The sequence below is a fragment of the Schistocerca americana genome, chromosome 5 (genome assembly GCF_021461395.2).
Source record: "Schistocerca americana isolate TAMUIC-IGC-003095 chromosome 5, iqSchAmer2.1, whole genome shotgun sequence".
Taxonomy (NCBI): Eukaryota; Metazoa; Arthropoda; class Insecta; order Orthoptera; family Acrididae; genus Schistocerca; species Schistocerca americana.
The window spans coordinates 526,537,992-526,561,991 of record NC_060123.1 but is presented as its reverse complement, the minus strand read 5'-3'; positions in this window follow the sequence as shown (position 1 = coordinate 526,561,991).

Sequence of the window (24,000 nt, the reverse complement as noted above, 5' to 3'; positions counted from 1 at the left end):
AAGAAGTGGTGTGCCGCATTGATTTGTATGGAAACCTATAACAGCATGTCTAACAACACTGAGAAGAACAATAAACTGTACCTAGGAAGTGGTGAAGTTGTGAAAATACCTCCTGACTCATATGATATTGATAATTTGAGTAAGAATTCAAAACGTTTTGTGCAAGGATTTGAGTTATATGCAAACATTAATACCCTTAAATCAACGTTAAAAACAATAAAGCAGGCAGTAGACTTAAGCATTAAGATTCAATTCTATCACTACAAGATTGCATGAGGAGCCACTTGTTGGAGGATAATACTGACAAAATGTATGTGTCAGATCAAGAAATGTATCTTCTATCTGTGCATTTTCAATATCTGTTGGCATGACCTGCCTTCAGTGTAGTATCACAACTAATTCATACTTTAGTGATTGATTAATCACAGTGTCCATGTATCTTTTTCTACAGTAGGTCCAGGTTAAAAAATTGCGAAGGTGAGTGGAAATGCAATATATTTCCCAATGACTGTTTAGACATTTTACTACCTTGAGTTGAATACTGTAGATCAGAATGGGAATCTAGTCGATTTTCGCGATGAGAAAATTATAATAGGTCTTTATATGAAGCAACAACGTGGATATAAAGTATAAATTCAACAGCCAAAGTCACAATAATACCACTCTGCGAAGGAAGAAGGTCGTGGTAACACTCTAGAATTACGAGTACCTTAAATCGACAGAACTGAAACATCACGGTGACGCCGCTCGATTTAACAATTCCAGTTCAGTAGATGATCGGAACGTTTTTCAGGAATATTTCTCACAAGAATATTTTGCTTCGACAAGTTTTAACAATAATGTTGAGTTAAGAAGTTTTATTCAACATCAAGATGAGTAACATTTCCAAGCAACACGTTTCTGTATCTGGAACAAAGAGATGTGAGCACTCTCTCATCAACATTATCACAGATTACGTGTAATGCAGTCATTTTTCTCTTTCGTGTAGTAAGATACGAACAAATATATCGAGTTCGGCCAATGAAGAAATGTTGAAATTATATCGATCCTCAAATCGTAAGTCTCTGCATCAATTTCAGACAGCGTTGCATTGGAAGAAGTAGGTTGCTTCTGTAGCACTTGCATCCCACTCAAAATATTATTGGGCTTCTTTGAGTATAGTAAATGTATCATTATGAACGCCATACGGGAGCTGCTTTTAGTTCGATGGGCTGTCGACGTTAACTCGTAGACTCGAAAACTGCCAGAAACTTCCGCATTTCTCAGTATCAGATGAAGACCACCTGAAACTTTTGTAGGGTTCAGTTGCAAGTGCCCAGCTAACATTGAATTTGTGTTTATGGGAAATCGTTCCACATACATAGAAACAATCATGAATGATTAGGACATATGTTCAACTAGAAACGCCTCAATTTATTATTCTAGCGCTGTAGAAAGACAGAAGGAGGAATTTTAAAAAGGATTCGCGAGTATCTGACAACTGTAAACTAACAAGTGCTAAACTGAACCTAAATTCGGATTATTTTCCATATAATAACTTGCATTTTTTTTATTTTTATTTTTTTTTTTTGCTATGAGGGCACTGAGTTTGAATATACTCTGTGCAAAAAGAGGCAGTGCAATCTGCAACCTTAGACATACATACTGAACTTGAATCATTGCAAAACTTGCCTTTAGACACCACAGCTTACGCGTTATAACTTCACAATCACCTAATAAACCACTCAACTCTCACAGGACTAATACAATGTGTAGTATAAATGCAGAATCTCGAAGTTTAAACATCTTCGTGGATATATAAAGGATTTACGATAAGGGTGGACAATTTCTATTTTAATACGCTGCATTCTCCAATGCTGGACAAGTATTCAATAAGTACCAAATTTTTTGCTTCGCACGAACCGTTTAGTACAGTACAATGTGCTAAAACTCGTCAAACAATTGTGTGCCTTACTGCGTATCATCACAGAAAACGCTGGGGTTATGATGGATCGTTGTATGAAAATATAGTGACGTCACTCTGAACCAACGGTCTTAAGACAGCATAGGGTACGTCAAAGGCCATAAGAAGTATTGTGGATGCATGATATCTTCAACAGTATGCCACTATGGAGTACAGATGCCCAGAAACTTCGAGACTCATGCGACAACGACAGCAGCAGTTGTATGTATGTTGTAGAAAATGTACAAATACTTTTAAACTGGATTAGCAATAAATAGTTTTATTAAAGAAAGGTTTATATTTATTTACTTCACATTTTCCGTAACACCACTTACATGCTTCAGGCAACTGTTTTGCATGCTGCTCAAGAGGAACTGGAGAAATAATTTTGAAGACTTCGTTATAAGACGTCGGAAGTGGCAATGGTAGATGTCTGCTTGCTGCCAAGGTCCAATGCGAGCCTCTATTTATAATGAAAAACTGCAATCACTTAATATGCAATCTGATCTCCCTCAGAAAATGAACTCACTGCATCTTCTCTATGTCTAACCACTCTGGATTAACAATAATTATATCATCTTTAGCATGTATTTATTCATTCAGAACTTACATGATTTTTCTAAACACGCATTGCAGTAGACGTCCACCGCTCCAGTGGACGCTTATATGACACGCCAAGAGACTCGTGCACATCTCAAGTTCAATGGGGTGCCACACAAAGCAAACAAAAACGCAACAACTGCGAAAAAAATTTGACTTTTGTACACTACAGTCACTGCTGAGGAAATCATGCAATTGCGAGCAACATCAAGTTGAGACATACATTCTGGTGTCATCTATATATAAAGAACGTTGATCGTCTGCCTCACTGCAGTCCGAACATTGACTGCTGAATCAATAAAAAACGACGCAATTCGACTTCGGTAGTGCGATGGCGCTGGTAGAACAGTCGTTTGTTGCATGTTGACGACTTGGGTCCGAGCATATCATCACTGCTCATTGATGATCAGACGAAGACTTACCTCATAGCTGATTTACGGGAAGGTGGTTTTGATGTAGACTCGTGCACATCTCAAGTTCAATGGGGTGCCACACAAAGCAAACAAAAACGCAAAAACTGCGAAAAAAATTTGACTTTTGTACACTACAGTCACTGCTGAGGAAATCATGCAATTGCGAGCAACATCAAGTTGAGACATACATTCTGGTGTCATCTATAAATAAAGAACGTTGATCGTCTGCCTCACTGCAGTCCGAACATTGACTGCTGAATCAATAAAAAACGACGCAATTCGACTTCGGTAGTGCGATGGCGCTGGTAGAACAGTCGTTTGTTGCATGTTGACGACTTGGGTCCGAGCATATCATCACTGCTCATTGATGATCAGACGAAGACTTACCTCATAGCTGATTTACGGGAAGGTGGTTTTGATGTAGACTGTGCGAATGGGATTTACAATTCTCAATACAAAATTCCAGGGGCTTTGCTCCAACAGTGGAGAATAAGATGCAAATGTAACATTACTTATACTGCTTCTTCTTCTTGCTTTTCTTCTACGGATAATTTTACGCTTGCTTGTAACAGTTCTGATTCTTTTTTCTTCATTCCTTTTTTGTTCTGGTGCGCTTGATGGGGATATAGGCACAAATGTAAATTCCGAATTGGAGCATAAAATTTCGGAACATACACCCAAGTTGTGACGTTGCAGTTGATAATGGAAACCAGACTGAAGAGAAATAAAGACACGTTCATATGACTTGTCGACGTTGGAAAACCTTTCGACAATGTCAAATGGTGCAAAATGTTCGAAATTCTGTGTAACAAAGGGGTAACCTACAGGAAAAGACGGGTAATATATACAATATGTACAAGAACCAAGAGGAAACGGTGCAACTGGAAAACCAAGTACTAACTCCTCGGATTAAAAAGGGTGTAAAAGAAGGATGCAGTCTTTCGACTCCACTTTTCGAAGAAGCAAATAAAGAATCAAACGTCATGTGTGAAAGGAGCCAGTGGTGTTTATTTTGAGATCAGTGGAGCCATGGACCTAAAATGTTTGATAATCACTTTCCCACCTTCACGTCTCACGCCTACGTGACGTTTACGAATATTTCATAGATCTTTGTTTTGTACTTTTACTGTGGTTCTGTGCGGTGGTCATGTTGCCACATAAAAACATAATAGAGCTCTGTCATTCTCGTCCCTTAGTTTGCTGTTGTGATCTTCAGTCCAAAGAGTGGTTTGATGCAGTTCTACATGCTACTCTATCCTGGGAAAGTCTGTTCATCTCCTAGTAACTACTGCAACCTACATCCTTCTGGATCTGCTTAATGTATTCATCTCTTGGTCTCCGTCTACGATTTCTACCCTCCACGCTTCACTCCAGTGTTAAATTGGTGATCCCTTGGTGCCTCAGAACGTGTCCTACCAACCGATCCCTTCTTCTAGTCAAGTTGTGTCACAAATTTCTCTCCTCCCCAGTTATACTCAGTACCTCCTAATTAGTTACGTGATCTACCCATCTAATCTTCAGCATTCTTGTCTAAACTGTTTATCGTCCATTTTTCACATAATCCATTCAAATACTTTCAGAAAAGACTTCCTGACACTTAAATCTATTCTCGAAGTTAACAAATTTCTCTTCTTCAGAAACGCTTTCCTCGCCATCGCAAGTTTACATTTTATATCCTGTCTACTTCGAATATCCTTAGTCATTTTGCTGCCCAAATAGCAAAACTCGTCTACTACTTTGTCTCATTTCCTAATCTAAGTCCCTCAGCATCGCCTGATTTAATTCTACTACATTCCCCTATCCTCGTTTTGCTTTTGTTGATGTTCATTTAATGGCTTCCTTTCAAGACACTGTCCATTCTGTTCAACTTTCTTCCAAGTTCTTTGTTGTCTCCGACAGAACTACAATCTCTTCAGCAAACCTCAAGGTTTTTATTTCTTCTCCCTAGGTTTTAACTCCTACTCCAAATTTTTCTTTGGTTTCCTTTACTGCTTGTTCAATGTACACATTGGATGACACCGGAGATAACCTACAATCCTTTCTCATTCCCATTTCAACCACTGCTTCCCTTTCATGCCCCTCGACTCTTATAATTGCATTCTGGTTTCTGTACAAATTGTAAATAGCATTTCGTTCCCTGTTTTTACCCCTGCCACATTCAGAATATGAATGAGAGTATTCCAGTCAACACTGTCAAAAGATTTCTCTAAGTCAACAAATGCTACAAACATAGGTTTGCCTTTCCTTAACGTAGCTGTTAAGATAAGTCGTAGGGTCACTATTGCCTCGCGTGCTCGTACATTTCTACAGAATCGAAGCTGATCTTCCCCAAGGTCAGTTTTTACCAGCTTTTCCATTCGTCTGTATAGAATTCGTGGTAGTATTTTAGGCGTTGTTCAGCGTTACTTGTTTACTGGTGTGCCCTCAACCAAGGATATGTGATCGCCGTTTGCCGCATGCGCTCTCTGATAAGCTACAGAAGCGGTGTACTCTTCCCAATCGCCTGGTGAACTATGAATTAGGCAACTTTGAATAATTTTAAAAAATACTTCCATTGTGTCTTAGCAGCTAGAATATTGCCAATGTGTTTCTTTCGGTGTACTCTTCCTGTATACAAAGTTTCACGGCAGGTTTCCACACGTCGGAGTGAAACGTTATTTTGTTACTGATTATGACGACGTAATGTGTAAAGCAAATTTCAATTTCCGTTTGATAGTTTCTCTGACACAATTTTTCAGTTACTGGCACTCAGTTTTACAATTCATTTAATATCCATAATAATTAGCAATTGCCTTTGCGGGATCGCTAAGTGTTATCGATGGATACAGGAATTAATTAATTTTCTTTGTAATTTCGCCGTATATGATTGCTAATGGCACCTGTCTTTGTTTAGGTTCCAGAGATTCAGGGTTATGTGGAATCCTATTGATGGTTTTAATCTTGTGAAAAGTAATATGAAGATGTTGTGTACATTTCCGGAAGATCTACATTTACATTATTTATTAGTTAATTTCTTGGACATTCATTAGAATGATGTCAACATTTCGTTAGAAATTGGGGGAAGGTTAGAATAATCAGAAAATAGCTTAGACGATCTCTTAAATTGTGGCTGCAATGATAATCATTATACAAATAAAGTCCAGAACTAAAATAATGTGTTCTCCAGGTCCAGAGAAAACATGTGCAGTAACAACTTTCAGCGACAAAGATAAGCCTATACATTTTTTTTACGTAAACGAAGGAGGGAGAGAAGCAATGAGCAGAACCAAACGTGAATTGTACAACTGAAAGAAACATTTAAATGGAGTACGAAATACGCACGAAAATGAAACTAGCACAAGTGTAAAAGAATAACTATTCGAATGTCAGTTCACTGTTACCCAGGCAGATTACTATACTGACCCTCTGAATTGCACGTTGGTTAAATACTACGATTTTAATTACGAAGTTAACTTCAAGTAAACGTATAGAGCAGATGTCATTAATAAGGTGAAACTACAGAGAATGCGTAGCTGACGTGAAAACTAAGCTTCTCGTTATTCCCTGAAACTCGGTGTATGAAGCCATGAAGCCAATTAATCAGGTTTAGAGCAAGAGCTGTGCCCAAACTTCTCTATAGCATTTAGAGAGAGAGAGAGAGAGAGAGAGAGAGAGAGAGACAAAAAAGAAGGGGTGGGGGGGGGCGCTTGTGCAGATGACATCTTTGGATACAACAATTCGAGTGATAAGCATCCTTAGATTTTTGATTCCGCAGTTTTATATCTGTCTTCAGAATCAGCACGGCAAATTAGGAGCAATAATTAAATTTGGGACTGTTTACTTCCAAAAATCTTGTAATCAACATAACAAAATATGGATGACAATAACTTTCAATGTTACATTTAAAACATCTTCTAACCATTTGCAGAATATAATTCATTGCTTTATCTGTCTTCAGGAAAACGATGAAAAGGCTTAATATAATTCGAACTCCACACGGCATTGTTAGTGTGATTCAGCCCTTCGATAAAAAATAATTTTCAATAACACAAAAGTCACAATTTTGGAGCACCAAGACCCACAATGCTGCACAGCATACCAGACGTTAGATTCCAGAACTTAGAACAAGGCAAATTAAGCCTCAGTAGCTTACAGTTTACCACGGTTCCAGTAGTGAGTCCACGAGTAAGTAACAGGTCAGATACACCCAGCGGAACAACAGTCCAGATGATGCTGTTGGTTTGTGAGGCGCTCAACATCGTGGTCATCAGCGCCCATACAAGTTCCAATCCTTCCATTTCCAGTCTCGGCACTACCCGAATGCTGACAGTACGGGTAATGTAACGGATGACGATAAACAGAAGGCCAAAATTCTAAACCTAGCTTTCAAAAACTCGTTTACGGTAGAGGGCTGAAGCACCATTCCCCTTTTCAATTATCGAACAAACTCAAGGATGGCTGACATAGTGTTTAGTGTATCTAGGATTGTAAAACAGTTAAGATCCTTAGACGCCAGGAGGGCATGTGGCCCATACGGTATCCCCGTAAGGTTATATGTTGACTACTTTACAAATATAGCACCATTCCTATCCATCAGCTAACAGAGATAATTGGAAGAGCGGAAAGTTCCACGGGACTGGAAGAAGGCACAGGTCATAGCAATCTATAAAAAGGGTGCAAAATCGGATCACAAAATTACCGACCAATTTCACTGACATCGATTTGCTGTAGAATCATGGAACATATTTTGTGTTTAGACATAATGACCTTTCTAGACTCTGAGAAGCTCATTTGCAGAAACCATCACGGTTTTAGGAAACAGCGGTGATGCGAGGCACATTTAGCCCTCTTTGTGCATGATATACAACAGGCTCTAGATACCGGCTCCGAGATTGATGCCATATTTCTCGACTTTCGAAAGGCATTCGACTCAGTTACGCACTGTCGCTTGCTCCAAAAAGTGCGCGCTTACGGTCTATCCGATGACGTCTGCGGTTCGATAGAAAGTTTTGTAACAGACAGGGAGCAGTAAGTCGTCCTGAACGGGGTGACTTTAACAGAAACATGCGTGACTTCAGGTGTGCCCCAGGGCAGTGTAATAGGTCCGCTGCTTTTTACGGTTTACGTAAACGATGTGGTTGATGGTATTAACAGTGGCATTAGACTGTTTGCCGATGATGCTGTAGTCTACAGGAAAGTAGTATCACACGAAACTAGTGAACAAATCAATGAGGATTTGCAGAAAATTAATGTGTGGTGTAATAACTAGCAGTTATCTCTCAGTAAGTGTAACCTACTGCGTATAACAAGGAGAATATCCCCATTAATGTACGAGTACAAAACAAATGCCCAGTCTTTGGAAGCGATAACGTCAGTGAAGTATCAGGGTGTGACTATTCGAAATTATCTCAAATGGAATGATCAGATTACACAATTAACGGGTACGGCAAACTCTAGATTGCGGTTTATTGGTAGAATCCTGAAGCGATGCAGTCCTTCAATTAAGGAAATAGCTTACAATACGTTAGTTCGTCCAGTCTTACAGTATTGTTCGTCTGTATGGTATACTTGCCAATTGGGTCTGATTAAAGAGATTGAGAAGGTCGAAAGAAGAGCGGCAACATTCGTAACTGGTACATTCAGCCATCGTGAAGACGTTACATATTTCATAGAAAGTTTGAATTGGGACACTCTTGGAGATAGACGGCGCGCTAAACCGAAGGGGATGCTCACTAAATTCCGAAATCCGATCTTCACCGTGGATGTAGAGTATATATTATTACCACCAACCTGCAAATCGCGAAATGATCACCATTCAAAGATAAGGTAAATTAGAGCTCGTACTAAGGTGTTCAGACAGTCGTTTTTCCCTCGTGCGAATCGCGAGTGGAACAGAGGGGGGGAAATATGACTTTGGCATGAATTTTGCCCTCCGCCACACGCCGCTTGGTGGCTAGCGGAGTGTATATGTAGATGTAGATGATGAGATGGTGATGAGATGATGAGGACAACACAAGCATCCAATCCCCGGGCGGAGAAATTCCCCGACCGGATCCAGTGATATAACTGCAATTTAAAATTTGCAGTCCACGTGGGTAGTACTAGAACATACCAACACTTTCATCAGTTTTCAATATAACTGAAGGCATGACTTTAAACCCAGTCGCTCACATGCAAACTTAAAAAATATCACATTACACATAGCTGGAGACAATGCTGGTGGAGGCAGACATTTAAAATTCAATCCCAAAGTTGGCTTTCAGCCACGCTGGCAATAGAAATGCAGAAGGAAGAATATAAAACACTTGGATCCAGTATTCAGAACGCTATATCGGCGCTTCCAGAAGACCGCTTCGTTATCCTCAAATGTGGTTTCAAAGGACGAAAGGAAGGCGCAAAAATTCAGTTGAGCCCATCGGCCAGAGTGCAACCAAAATATGGCACCACCACAAGGATAGTAACTACTGCAAAGCGTTGCCATCCTCCACAGGCCGCAGAGCTACCGGCGGCGTGCACCACGCCCAACAGCGCACGCTTCTCTCATAAGCGGCCTTGCCAAGCTCAGTGCACTCGCTCGTCACAGCCGCTCGCTACGCCAGCTCCACCTCGCTTAGCTTACCTCCGGGTCACGGAGCGCCACCTAACCACGTTGCACGGCAGCAAACCAAAGACACTAAAGTAGCGATGGATCACCTCCGAACGAGATGCCACGGTTCACAAAGCATTTTTCAGGAAGGTGTCGGACAATAGTAATTCCGATATCTCTATCATTTCAGGTTTTTGAGCCCAAATAGTATTGTTAAGCTTCAGTCGTTTCTACGTTTACAGATTGCATCGCCACAATTTACGAATTCCTGGAAGTTACCTGGTGTCGTTGTTGTTGTGGTCTTCAGTCCTGAGACTGGTTTGATGCAGCTCTCCATGCTACTCTATCCTGTGCAAGCTTCTTCATCTCGCAGTACCTACTGCAACCTACATCCTTCTGAATCTGCTTAGTGTATTCATCTCTTGGTCTCCCTCTACGATTTTTACCTTCCACGCTGCCCTCCAATACTAAATTGGTGATCCCTTGATGCCTCAGAACATGTCCTACCAACCGATCCCTTCTTCTGGTCAAGTTGTGCCACAAACTTCTCTTCTCCCCATCCTATTCAATACCTCCTCATTAGTTAAGTGATCTACCCATCTAATCTTCAGCATTCTTCTGTAGCACCACATTTCGAAAGCTTCTATTCTCTTCCTGTCCGGACTATTTACCGTCCATGTTTCACTTCCATACAAGGCCACACTCCGTACAAATACTTTCAGAAACGACTTCCTGACACTTAAATCTATACTCGATGTTAACAAATTTCTCTTCTTCAGAAATGTTTTCCTTGCCATTGTCAGTCTACATTTTATATCCTCTCTACTTCGACCATCATCAGTTATTTTGCTCCCCAAATAACAAAACTCCTTTACTACTTTAAGTGTCTCATATCCTAATCTAATTCCCTCAGCATCAGCCGACTTAATTCGACTACATTCCATTATCCTTGTTTTGCTTTTGTTGATGTTCATCTTATATCCTCCTTTCAAGACGCTATCCATTCCATTCAACTGCTCTTCCAAGTCCATTGCTGTCTCTGACAGAATTACAATGTCATCGGTGAACCTCAAAGTTTTCATTTCTTCTCCATGGATTTCAATACCTACTCCGAATTATTCTTTTGTTTCCTTTACTGATTGCTCAATATACAGATTGAATAACATCGGGGAGAGGCTACACCCTGTCTTACTCCCTTCCCAACAACTGCTTCCCTTTCATGTCCCTCGACTCTTATAACTGCCATCTGGTTTCTGTACAAATTATAAATAGCCTTTCGCTCCCAGTATTTTACCCCTGCCACCTTTAGAGTTTTCAAGAGAGTATTCCAATCAACGTTGTCAAAAGCTTTCTCTAAGTCTACAAATGCTAGAAACATAGGTTTGCCTTCCCTTAATCTTTCTTTTAAGATAAGTCGTAAGGTCAGTATTGCCTCACGTGTTCCAGTATTTCTACGGAATCCAAACTGATCTTCCCCGAGGTCGGCTTCTACTAGTTTTTCCATTCGTCTGTAAAGAATTCGTGTTAGTATTTTGCAGCTGTGGCTTATTAAACTGATTGTTCGGTATTTTCACATCTGTCAACACCTGCTTTCTTTGGGATTGGAATTATTATATTCTTCTTGAAGTCTGAGGGCATTTCGCCTGTTTCATTCACCGTGCTTACCAGGTGGTAGAGTTTTGTCAGGACTGGCTCTCCCAAGGCCGTCAGTAGTTCCAATGGAATGTTGTCTACTCCTGGGGCCTTGTTTCGACTCAGGTCTTTCAGTGCTCTGTCAAAATCTTCACGCAGTATCGTATCCCCCATTTCATGTTCATCTACATCCTCTTCCATTTCCATAATATTGTCCTCAAGTATATCGCCCTTTCTGCTTTCCCATCTTTGCTTAGAACTTGGTTTCCATTTGAGCTCTTGATGTTCATACAAGTGGTTCTCTTATCTCCAAAGGTCTCTTTAATTTTCCTGTAGGCAGTATCTATCTTACCCCTAGTGAGATAAGCCTCTGCATCCTTACGTTTGTCCTCTAGCCATCCCTGCTTAGCCATTTTGCACTTCCTGTCGATCTCATTTTTGAGACGTTTGTATTCCTTTTTGCCTGCTTCATTTACTGCATTTTTATATTTTCTCCTTTCATCAATTAAATTCAATATTTCTTCTGTTACCCAAGGATTTCTTCTAGCCCTCGTCTTTTTACCTACTTGATCCTCTGCTGCCTTCACTACTTCATCCCTCAAAGCTACCCATTCTTCTCCCACTGTATTTCTTTCCCCCATTCCTGTCAATTGCTCCTTTATGCTCTCCCTGAAACTCTGTACAACCTCTGGTTTAGTCAGTTTATCCAGGTCCCATCTCCTTAAATTCCCACCTTTTTGCAGTTTCTTCAGTTTTAATCTACAGGTCATTACCAATAGGTTGCGGTCAGAGTCCACATCTGCCCCTGGAAATGAGTTACAATTTAAAACCTGGTTCCTAAATCTCGGTCTTACCATCATATAATCTATATTATACCTTTTAGTATCTCCAGGGATCTTCCATGTATACAACCTTCTTTCATGATTCTTAAACCAAGTGTTAGCTATGATTAAGTTGTGCTCTGTGCAAAATTCTACCAGGCGTCTTCCTCTTTCATTTCTTAGCCCCAATCCATATTCACCTACTACGTTTCCTTCTCTCCCTTTTCCTACACTCGAATTCCAGTCACCCATGACTATTAAATTTTCGTCACCCTTCACTATCTGAATAATTTCTTTTATTTCATCATACATTTCTTCAATTTCTGCGTCATCTGCAGAGCTAGTTGGCATATAAACTTGTACTACTGTGGTAGGTGTGGGCTTCGTATCTATCTTGGCCTCAATTATGCCTTCACTATGCTGTTTGTAGTAGCTTACCCGCATTCCTATTTTCCTATTCATTATTAAACCTACTCCTGCATTACTCCTATTTGATTTTGTGTTTATAACCCTGTAGGCACCTGACCAATAGTCTTGTTCCTCCTGCCACCGAACTTCACTAATTCCCACTATATCTAACTTTAACCTATCCATTTCCCTTTTTAAACTTTCTAACCAACCTGCCCGATTAAGTGATCTGACATTCCACGCTCCGATCCGTAGAACGCCAGTTTTCTTTCTCCTGATAACGACATCATCTTGAGTAGTCTCCGCCCGGAATTCCGAATGGGGGACTATTTTACCTCCGGAATATTTACGCAAGAGGACGCCATCATCATTTAATCATACAGTAAAGCGGCATGCCCTCGGGAAAAATTACGGCCGTAGTTTCCCCTTGCTTTCAGCCGTTCGTAGTACCAGCACAGCAAGGCCGTATTGGTTGTTGTTACAAGGCCAGATCAATCAATCATCCAGACTGTTGCCCTTGCAACTACTGAAAAGGCTGCAGCCCCTCTTCAGGAACCACACGTTTGTCTGGCCTCTCAACAGATACCCCTCCGTTGTGGTTGCACCTACGGTACAGCTATCTATATGGCTGAGGCACACAAGCCTCCCCACCAACGGCAATGTCCATGGTTCATGGGGGGAGGAGTTACCTGGTATTCGGCATTAAATGCAGAATTAATGGTACGACCATTTCTTACTGTATTCCTGTTACCTGTACATCCAAATGAAATTGGTAATTACTGCGAAGTGCCTCAGTACACAAATTTTTCATGTACCATGTGTGCCTGGTGTAAGGAAAGTAGTTGTTTTCAACATCCATTACAGGGAACAAACAAGAAATAGTTCATCGTTAGTAAAACATTTCTATTCACAAACTGTCATAAGAACTTTGCTATAGAATTGTTATAAAATATTTAGTGTCAACAAATTCATGTCCCTATTGATGGAAGTCGTCCGAAAGGTAACAGCGTACACTGCCTTGATTTTCTTTCCTCTTCTAGTCTCTTGTGTAACAGGCCTGCAAGTTATGAAAAAACAGTGATCTAAGACATTTTCGGTATGGTTGAAGTGCTTAAAATTAGGGAGTGTGCACTTTGGACTTAACGCTACGCGGTGCTTCTCATGACATGGTTGCATCTTCTTATTCGCCGAGTCGCACGCAAGGCAGGAAGGGCTGTACAAACCGCCGTTGTAAATAGTCCTCCGTACGTAAGTTTGAGATTTTTTTTAAAAATGCTTGCAGTTCGCCTTAGCACCTACAATTTTGGGAGTGCATTTCTTTCATCGTAGTCTTCCTGTGTGAAAGATTTCAGAGTAAGTTTCGACATGTCGCCTTAGACCATACCCTAGTGAGATGACATTTAAATTTATTAATTCTATATTCTTAACTCTGTTCCCAACAAATTTCGCACACAGTACCAGTACACGCCGCTGAATGTACCTACGAACTTATATTACAGTACGACGCCTCAGCACTTTAATGATAAATTTACGTACACACAGCAGTCTGCTCTTCTTTTTCCGAAGCTATCAAACTTATTCACTTCTTTCACCGTTTGCCCCCGGTACACGTGTAGGACGTGATGCTTTAAGCTTTTCCTACGGGCTACTTGTAAATATGGTTCTCGGGAGACGTCGGATGTCATCGTGAAATTTCCATAGCATTTCGTCGGCCCTACTGACCGGTATCTTCAGGTGTGGCGAACACACAGCTTAGCCTGTGACCGACGCCTCCTATTTGTGCTAGTGTGCACAGGTGCGAACGCGCAAAACTTGGTGACCAGCACTGCAGATATGCGATCGGTAACGGCAGAGACAGCTACGTCACCTACCGGACGAAGAACCAACAGCTTCGACACACGCACAGAAGCAGTCACATGTCAGTCGTACTGTGCGCTGTCGTCGGCTGCCACAGCGCTGTCTGTCGGTAGCCGATCCTCAGATACACGTGTCCGCGCTGGCGTGTGGCCATCCTCGCAGTTGTCAACCGAATACCGACGTCGCCACCGGAGCGTCATACCTTGTACGACTAACAGTGCTTATTTGTCGTCGTTTGTGGTTTAAACACTGCTAGCGCTGGATTCCGTGTTGTGCTGAGCTGGTGTCCTGGGATCCTGTGTCCCAGCTAAGGACACCAGTAGAGCGGCGAATTTCGACTGCTTCGTTAATAGAACTGAGCCAGTACGAAGACTTCGACGAAAGAATTTAGGTATATTTGTATTCCGCACTATGTCTTGTACTAATACAATGTTCGGCCACTGCAGATTTCTCTGTATGGTCCACACGAGAGTGTCGTCGAAGTTCGACGCATCTCTACAGTGCGACAGGTTTGTCGAATGTATGACGTCAAACAGCTACAGGGGATCGTAAAGACACCAGGCCTTCTTAAACCAAAATCATCTTACCCCAAGCGTAGAGAGCTCTGAGTTTCATTGGCTGACGAAAGACATCATGTTTTTCCAGAAATCTTATTATTTAATAAAGAAAAAGCCACCGACGTGTGGCAAGACGACCATTCCTCTTTGTTCCTCACTTTCTTTCAGAGTCTGACTTTCTCTAGCATGTGCCAGGAGTAAGGCATGGTTGGTTCTGAGCACTATGGGACTTAACATCAATGGTCATCAGTCCCCTAGAACTTAGAACTACTTAAACCTAACCAACCTAAGGACATCACACAACACCCAGTCATCACGAGGCAGAGAAAATCCCTGGCCCCGCCGGGAATCGAAGCCGGGAACCCGGGCGCGGGAAGCAAGAACGCTACCGCACGACCACGAGCTGCGGACGGAGTAAGGCATGGCGAATCTCTCGTTCAGAATATCCATTTTCTGAAACAACTGTACGGAGTTGGCGTAGTTAATCAGATAAGGTGTCTGAATCCGATATGGTTCGCGCTCTGTGACCAACGTCCTAAGCACAGCACTTCGTTGTGCATGGTGGTGACTGTTCGTAGCCTGTAAGTGTAAGTTTCTGGGTATAGTTTTTAGCCCAACCAAAGATGTCATCCTCTTTTATCCACACCAACACGTCCAGAAACGATAGCTTGTCGTGTTGCTCCATATGATAAACCCGATGTTCGAATGAAGAGAATTTAGGTGTTGCGCAAATGAATTCAGCGATACAATGCCATTTCGCTAAACGGCTGAAACGGTGTGATTGTTACTTATCTTATGAAAACAGATACCGTGAGGTTAAGAACCACAAACTCCTATTGGGTTGAGGATGACGAACAGAGAAAGGTGGGGAATTAGGAGAAGGAGTGATGCCGAGGGTGAAGACGAGATGGATAGAGAAAGGGAAGAGGAGGGGATGGACAAAGAGAATAGATTGGGAGGGGGGAAATATGGACAGAGAAGGTGGAAGAGATGAACGGAAAGAGAAGAAGGGAAGGAGAAAATTGACAGAGAGATGTGGAGGAGGAGATAGACGAATAGAAGATTAGAATCAATACGTACCCGGCCCGAGCTGTGTTCTCAACTAGTTTCTTATAAAAATAGAAATATCCTGTAATATGTCCCATACTCAGTCTAAAAGTGGCCACGTAATAATTACAGAATGATTCGAGAAACAACTCTTGAAGTGACTGCGAAATAATTCGATCAGGCTTAGAACGCGTCGTATTGTAAGACAATGACTTCTTCACCCAACCGGACTTCGGAAACAAACGACAAGATTTTTCCGAAGCTCCGCTCTAACAAGGGGATTATCAGACGTGTTAAACACGGATATCTATGGATCATAGGCACAGTCGTGGACAAAACGAGCGAGACCCCTCGCCTTTTTATTATGCTCATCCGCACAGCTTTAAAGTCTGATAGACAGCATACAAGGTAAGGCGACGAAGTGCTACCAACATACTATGCACAGGCGTGAAATTGAAAAACTATCCGAACTTTGTCAGACTGTTTTCAATCACGTGTAAGACTATATTAATGCTGATTAGTGTGTTAAACGACACGTAAATATAAGATATAAATGAAGAAACGCTAATTAGCATGAACTGTACTAATAAAAATGAATTTTTTACATCACCAAGGGGCCGTATACAGCAGGAAGTGCGATACATTTCGGCTTATTAGGTCTACCTGTACTCGAGGAAAACGGGTTTTAAGGGTTGGGTAGAGAGATGGACGGTCAAGAAAGTGAGACTAGTACGGTTCCATTTTTACCGATTTAGGTGACGAAATCCTAAAGATGAAAATAGCTACAACACTTACTGAAGATGAGGGCCGTATAAATAATTCCCCCTACACTTTATACGAAATGTTCAAGTTGCAGTCGATACATCAGTATATTAATCGTAGCTACGCTGTCGATCCAAATCACGTTTAGAGGAATGCAAATAAAATCTATTTGCCTATACACGTGGTAATTCAGATCACAGTATTAATGCCACCGCGTTTTACTAGTGCGAGCGTTCCCATTGCTAAATAGCTTAAGAAACACTTCGGCTGATGAACGTTTTCTAGGTGTGCCGAGTCTAATGGAGAATTCGAAACATTGTAGAATACGTTTGGCAGCTATGTAACAGGTTATTTCCTGGGGTGGTGCAGAATTATCCTACTAAATTTACTCGCTAATAACAGTATCTTGTTATTTCGATAAACATTCCGAATGATTGTCACATAAGCGGTGACATAAAGGTAGAGAATTCACGTTTTTGAGTCCAGAAAGCTCTATGCAACAGAAACTGCTGATCATTTTGCCATTTTTATTGCGAAATTGCCGGATTATTCATGTGTGGGGTAATAACAGAAGGCTGTTTGCCTCGGTTGTCTGCTAGCGTAGTGAAAGGTGTTTGCTACTGCAAGGGAAGTCTGGTTTGTTCTCGGTTCTAATCTCGATGGAGGCATATAGACTATTAGTAAAGCAATTGTAAGGAATTCTCGAGCCCCCAATACGTTTTACTGCTACCTTTATTATGTACCGGCGCCCTGTGGATATAAATATGTAGAATTTCATACTTGTTACTGACTAATTTTTCCGCTTCTGTCAATAAATGAATTGACTTAAGTGTGGCACTGAACGAATTTTTAACTGAATTTCTTAATGAATCTTCACGCATTGCTAAATTTGCACAGTTTCATGGTAGGTCAGCAACGATAATCCAGTATGACTGGTCAGAACGTCAATATTTTGCTAATTCGTAACCGTCTGGGGTACTTTGTCTTACTAAAACAGTTATGTTATCTCGATTAGCTGAAATTCATTTTTATTGGAACAGTTCATACTAATTAGCATTTCTTATTTCATTTACATCTTACATTACGTGTTGTGTTTCACACCAATCAGCATTAATATAGTAATGGCTCTGAGCACTATGGTCATAAGTCCCCTGCTGTGGTCATAAGTCCCCTAGAACTTAGAACTGCTTAAACCTAACTAACCTAAGGACATCACACACATCCATGCCCGACGCAGGATTCGAACCAGCGACCGTAGTGCATTAATATAGTCTTACACATGATTACTAACAGTCTGACAATGTTCGAATAGTTTTTCAATTTCACGACTGTGCGCAGTATGTTGGTGGCACTTCGTCGCCTAGGCTGTTATGCTGTGTAGCAGACTTTAAAGCTGTGCGGATCAGAATAACGAAAAGGCGAGGGGTCTCGCTCGTTTTGTCCACGACTGTACATTGTAGAGGGACATGACCTTAGTCCTGAGCTAGCGGATTTTTAAGCGACGGGCACAAGTTTCCGAGAAAATGGAAGTTCAAGTTTTTTGCATACCTCCTATGCCTGTAACGTCAGTCGTGTTTCGACCAGGAGAGAGTAGCGAAGCGGCAAATGTTCCAGGCTGTCACGGTGGTAGTACAGCTTCAAAACCTTCCCGTGTACTTCCCCTGTATTCCGTTTGTTGCAGAATAGGTTACAGAAACGCCTTACTCTCTATCGTTTTCATTGTTTGCAATGCTGGAACAGAATTACGGATGGTATATGTCGCAGAACTAAACAAAACACAATTTCGTAGAGCAGCGCGCACATTTAATGAAAGCACTGTCTTGAAGGGACACGGACTTTTCGGAAGCGACACCGGAAAACACAGTTTGTTTCGATTTGAACTGATTATTGTTTCTTCGATCAATTTTTATGATAACCACACGTATTTGATGGTTACTGTGCGAGAAGGTGCACTATATTAAAACAGATTTAATGAATGTACTTTTTATGGAATCTTCACTTCAAGAGGTTTTTCCATTAGTCTTTAGCAACCTGGGAACATTTTAAATTTTTTTCGTGAAAATTTTAATTTGCCTTCAAAAATAAACATCACAGATTTATCAAAGTTGAGTACCTTTCGCTGAGATAATTTTTCCACTACCAATATCTGATCGTAAAGTGTCTGACCAGTCTGTCCTCCCCAAAATCAAGAAAATGTTGTCCAAATATATGGAATTTTAACAACGAACCATATACTAAATATGCATTTAAATATAATTTCCTCTAATTATTGATTCGTTATTGAAACTACAACGGCGAAATCGACAATTTTTAAATATTTTGCGTTACATATATCGTTTAATAAAATTCTGTACTATGAAATTGAAAACAAGGTGCATGGGCAGGATCTGCACATTCTTCTTCTTCTTGTGCTACTGCCTTTATCCGCTTTGTGCGCGGGGCAGCAGGGTTAAGTACGGATTGGGCATGGTTAAATTGAAGGGGTGGGAGGACGACCTTCCTGCCCCACCCCATACCCCCGGAAACGGAATTAGTGTACCCCAGATGTCTGCGTCTAGTGTAAATCGCGAAAGAGTGTGAATGTGCTTCAAGTGTCTGCGAGTCGCGGAACTGAGGCGGTAGGAGGGGACCAGCCCGCTATTCACCGAGGATGATGTGGAAAACCGCCTGAAAACCACATCCGGGCTGGCCGGCACACTGGCCGTCGTCCTTAATCCGCCGGGCGGATTCGATCCGGGGCCGGCACGCCACCCGAGTCCAGGAATCAGTACGTTAGGGCTCTCGGGTATCCTGGCGGGTCGGGCAGGATCTGCACATGTACACTATGAAATTGAAAAGAAAGTACATGGGCAGGATCTGCACATATACACACGTACTGTCGTGGTCTTATCGGTAAAGAAGGTGCGCATGAAACTTTAAAACCGTTTTTCTATCACAGGTCGACAAAGTACCGAAGACTCGTCGAAACCTGTGATTAACAGGTGGCTCCACAAGATCTGTGATTAAAACGTTTGAGGGTCCCTTTTAAGGTTGCTGATACTCGCCCATGTGCTTGTTGCTGCAGCGACACTACCAGTATGATTTACCACCGTCTTCTTCGTACTAGCACCGAGTTCGTGCTCCCTGTTTACTGATCGTTGATACGGTCATGTTCACTCCCTTCTCGCACTCGCTTATCTTTCAGGTCCACGCCTGTAGTTCATACTCTGGCTCTATGTGGAGTAAAGGCAGCCAGCTGTAGCATCTTGATACTTTCCAGCAGCATACAGTGGCCAGAGTACACGCAAAGTCAAAAAAGAAGAAGGAACGGGTTATCCGAATGTGACGGAAATCGATAGTTGTTATGTATATGTACAGACTAACAAACGATTAGAATTTCAAAAACATTTGGTTACTTATTCAAGAGAAAGAGCGTCATAAATTGACCAAGTCGACCTCTGGCCCTTATACAAGCAGTTCTAGAGCCTAACATTGATTGATAGAGTGGTTGCATATCCTGAAGGATGTAATGACACGTTCTGTCCAATTTGCCAGTTTGATAGTAAAAATCCCGCGCTGGTTGTGGGGCGATGCACATAATGCCACAAACGTTCTCAAAACGGGAAGGTTCGGTGCCCTTTCTGGCCAAGGAAGGGTTTGACAAATACGAAGATAAACAGTAGGAACTCTCACCATGTGAAAGCGGGCATTATCTTGCTGAAATGTGAGCCTAGCACGGCTTGCCATGGAGGGGAACAAGCTGGGGCGAAAAATGTCGTCGTCTTACCGCAGTGCTGTAAGCCTGACACGGATGACAACAAAAGGGGGTCCTGCTATGAAATGAAGTGACACCTGAGATCATCACTCCTGCTTGTCGGGCCGTATGGCGGGTTACAGTCGAGCCGATATCCCACCGCTGTCTGGGGCGCCTCCAGCCACGTCTTTAATGGCAATCCGGGTTCAGTTCAAGCGGGACTCATCACTAATAATATTTACATTCCATTCAATGAGATTCAAGGACGAAGACTTATCTGGATAAGCCTCGGGATACTAATCTGATTATCTCTCACCATGTGACCCGACAACAACAAGTGATTGTGTGGGGTGCCCCTTCATTTTGTGGCACAAGTGCTATGGTTGTCATCGACGGAACACTTAGAGCACATCGATTCCTCGACGATAATATATGCCCTGTTTTGCTGTCCTTCGTGGCAAGCCATCCTAGGCTTACATTTCAGCAAGATAATGCCAGCTCGCATATGGAGAGAGTTTTCACTGCTTGTCTGCTGCTCGCCAGACGCTACCTCGGCCAATGTTTGGAGCACTGAGGGCACGGCCCTCCAACCAGTTCTCCAACGTGCCAAATGGACGACACCCTACAACTCTATCAATCAATGCCAAGCCGAATAACCTTTTGCAAAATGACTCTGAGCACTATGGGACTTAACATCTGAGGTCATCAGTCCCCTAGAACTTAGAACTACTTAAACTTAACTAACCCAAGGACAGCACACACATCCATGCCCGAGGCAGGATTCGAACCTGCGACCGTAGCGGTCTCACGGTTCCAGACTGAAGCACCTAGAACCACTGGGTCACACCGGCCAGCTAACTTCTTGCAGAAGGGCAGAAGGGACATACGAGTTACTGACTTGTCCAGTTTGCGATGCTTTTTCTCTTGAATAATTATCAAAATTTCTCAAATTTTAATCATTTGTTTGTCAGTACATGTACATACACGCATTTTCGTCCCGTTTGTATAACTCCTTCGTGGGGTATATTGTTTTTGTCTTGGAGTATACAGGGTGGGCCAATGATCGTGACTGGGCCAAATATCTCACGAAATAAGTGTCAAACGAAAAAACTACTAAGTACGAAACTTGTCTAGCTTGATGGGGGAAACGAGATGGCACTATAGTTGGCCCGCTAGATGGCGCTGCCATAGGTCAAACGGATATTTACTGCGTTTTTTTTAAACAGGAACCCCCATTTTTATTACATATTCGTGTAGTACGTAAAGAAATATGAATGTTTTAGTTGGACCAGATTTTCCGATTTGTGACAGATGGCGCTGTAATAGTTACAAACATATTGCTTACAGTTTTGTGTGTGAAATCTTATGGGACTTAACTGCTAAGGTCATCAGTCCCTAAGCTTACACACTACTTAACCTAAATTATCCTAAGGGCAAACATACACACCCATGCCCGAGGGAGGACTCGAACCTCCGCCGGGACCAGCCGCAAAGACCATGACTGCAGTGCCTTAGAGCGCTCGGCTAATCCCGCGCGGCTCACAGCTTTAGATGAACAGTTCGTAACAGGTAGGGTTTTTAAATTAAAGTACAGAACGTAGGTACGTTTGATCATTTTATTTCGATTGTTCCAATGTGATACATATACCTTTGTGAACTTATCATTTCTGAGAACGCATGCTGTTACAGCGTGATTTCCTGTAAATACCACAGTAATGCAATAAATACTCAAAATGATGTCCGTCAACCTCGATGTATTTGGCAATACGTGTAACGACATTCCTCTCAACAGCGAATAGTTCGCGTTCCGTAATGTTCGCACATGCATTGACAATGCGCTAATGCATGTTGTCAGGTGTTGTCGGTGGATCATAGAAAATATCCTTCAACTTTCCCCACATAAATAAATACGGGGACGTCAGATCCGGTGAACGTGCGGGCCATGGTATGGTGGTTCGACGACCAATCCACCTGTCATGAAATATAATACTCAATACCGCTTCAACCGCACGCGAGCTATGTGCCTGACATCCATCGTGTTGGAAGTAGATCGCCATTCTGTCAAGCAGTGAAACATCTTGTAGTAACATCGGTAGAACATTACGAAGGAAATCAGCATAGATTGCACCATTTAGGATGCCATCGATAAAATGGGGTCCAATTATCCTTCCTCCCCTAATGCCGCACCATGCATTAAGCCGCCAAGGTCGCTGATGTTCTACTTGTCGCAGTCATCGTGGATTTTTCGCTGGTCAATAGTGCACATTATGCCGGTTTACATTACCACTGTTGGTGAATGACGCTTCGTCGTTAAATAGAAAGCGTGCAAAAAATCTGTCACCGTCCCGTAATTTCTCTTGTTCCCAGTGGCAGAACTGTACACGACATTGAAAGTCGTCGGCATGCAATTCCTGCAGCATAGAAATATGGCACGCGTGCAATCGATGTTGTTGTAGCATTCTCATCACCGACGTTTTTGAGATTCCCGATTCTCGCGCAATTTGTCTGCTACTAATGAGCGGATTAGCCGCGACAGCACCTACAATGCCTACTTGGGCATCATCGTTTGTTGCAGGCCGTGGTTGACATTTGACATGTGGCTGAACACTTCGTGTTTCCTTAAATAACGTATCTATCCGGCGAACGGTGAGGACACTTGGATGATGTCGTCCAGGATCCCGTGCAACATACATAGCCATACATCAACACGATATCGACCTTTCCGCAATTGGTAGAGGGTCCATTTTAACATTGGTAATGTATCACAAAGCAAATACCGTTTGCACTGACGGAAATTTACGTGATACTACGTACTTATACGTTTGTGACTATTACAGCGCCATCAATCACAAAGCGAGAAAAGTGGTCCGACTAAAACATTCATATATCTTTACGTACTACACGAATATGTAATAAAAATGAGGGTTCCTATTTAAGAAAACGCAGTTGAAATCCGAGTGACCTATGGCAGCGCCATCTAGCGGGCCAACCATAGCGCCATCTGGTTCCCCCTTCAAGCTAGACGACTTTCGTTCTTTGTAGTTTTTTCGTTTGATGTTTATTTCGTGAGATATTTTGCCCGGTCACTGTCACTGGATCACCCTGTGTATTGACGGAAAAGAAGCGCACGTTGAAAATTACGTGTTATTTTACCTGAAAGCACTATCACTCGGACGCAGATAATATTTCTATGAGGCTTCGCTGGTTTGTCAATCAACATAGTAGATGTAAACAACATAGTTCCCGGTGGGATGTATCTACATCTACATCTACCTGATTACCCTGCAATTCACATTTAAGTGCTTGGCAGAGGGTTAATCGAACCATAATCATACTATCTCTCTACCATTACACTCCCGAACAGTGTGCGGGAAAAACGAACACCTAAACCTTTCTGTTCGAGCTCTGATTTCTCTTATTTTATTTATATGATCATTGCTACCTATGTAGGTTGGGCTCAACTATATATTTTCGGATTCGGAAGAGAAAGTTGGTGACTGAAATTTCGTAAATAGTCACGCCGTTGTAAGAAGTCCGAGCAGATGTAATTTTATGTAAGAGGTCCGAGCAGATGTAAATTCGATGTATTGCTCATGCACTGCCTGCGATATGAAAGGTATAAGAGAATCGCTGACCAGAGAGCAGTGTTGACTGCAGTAGGAG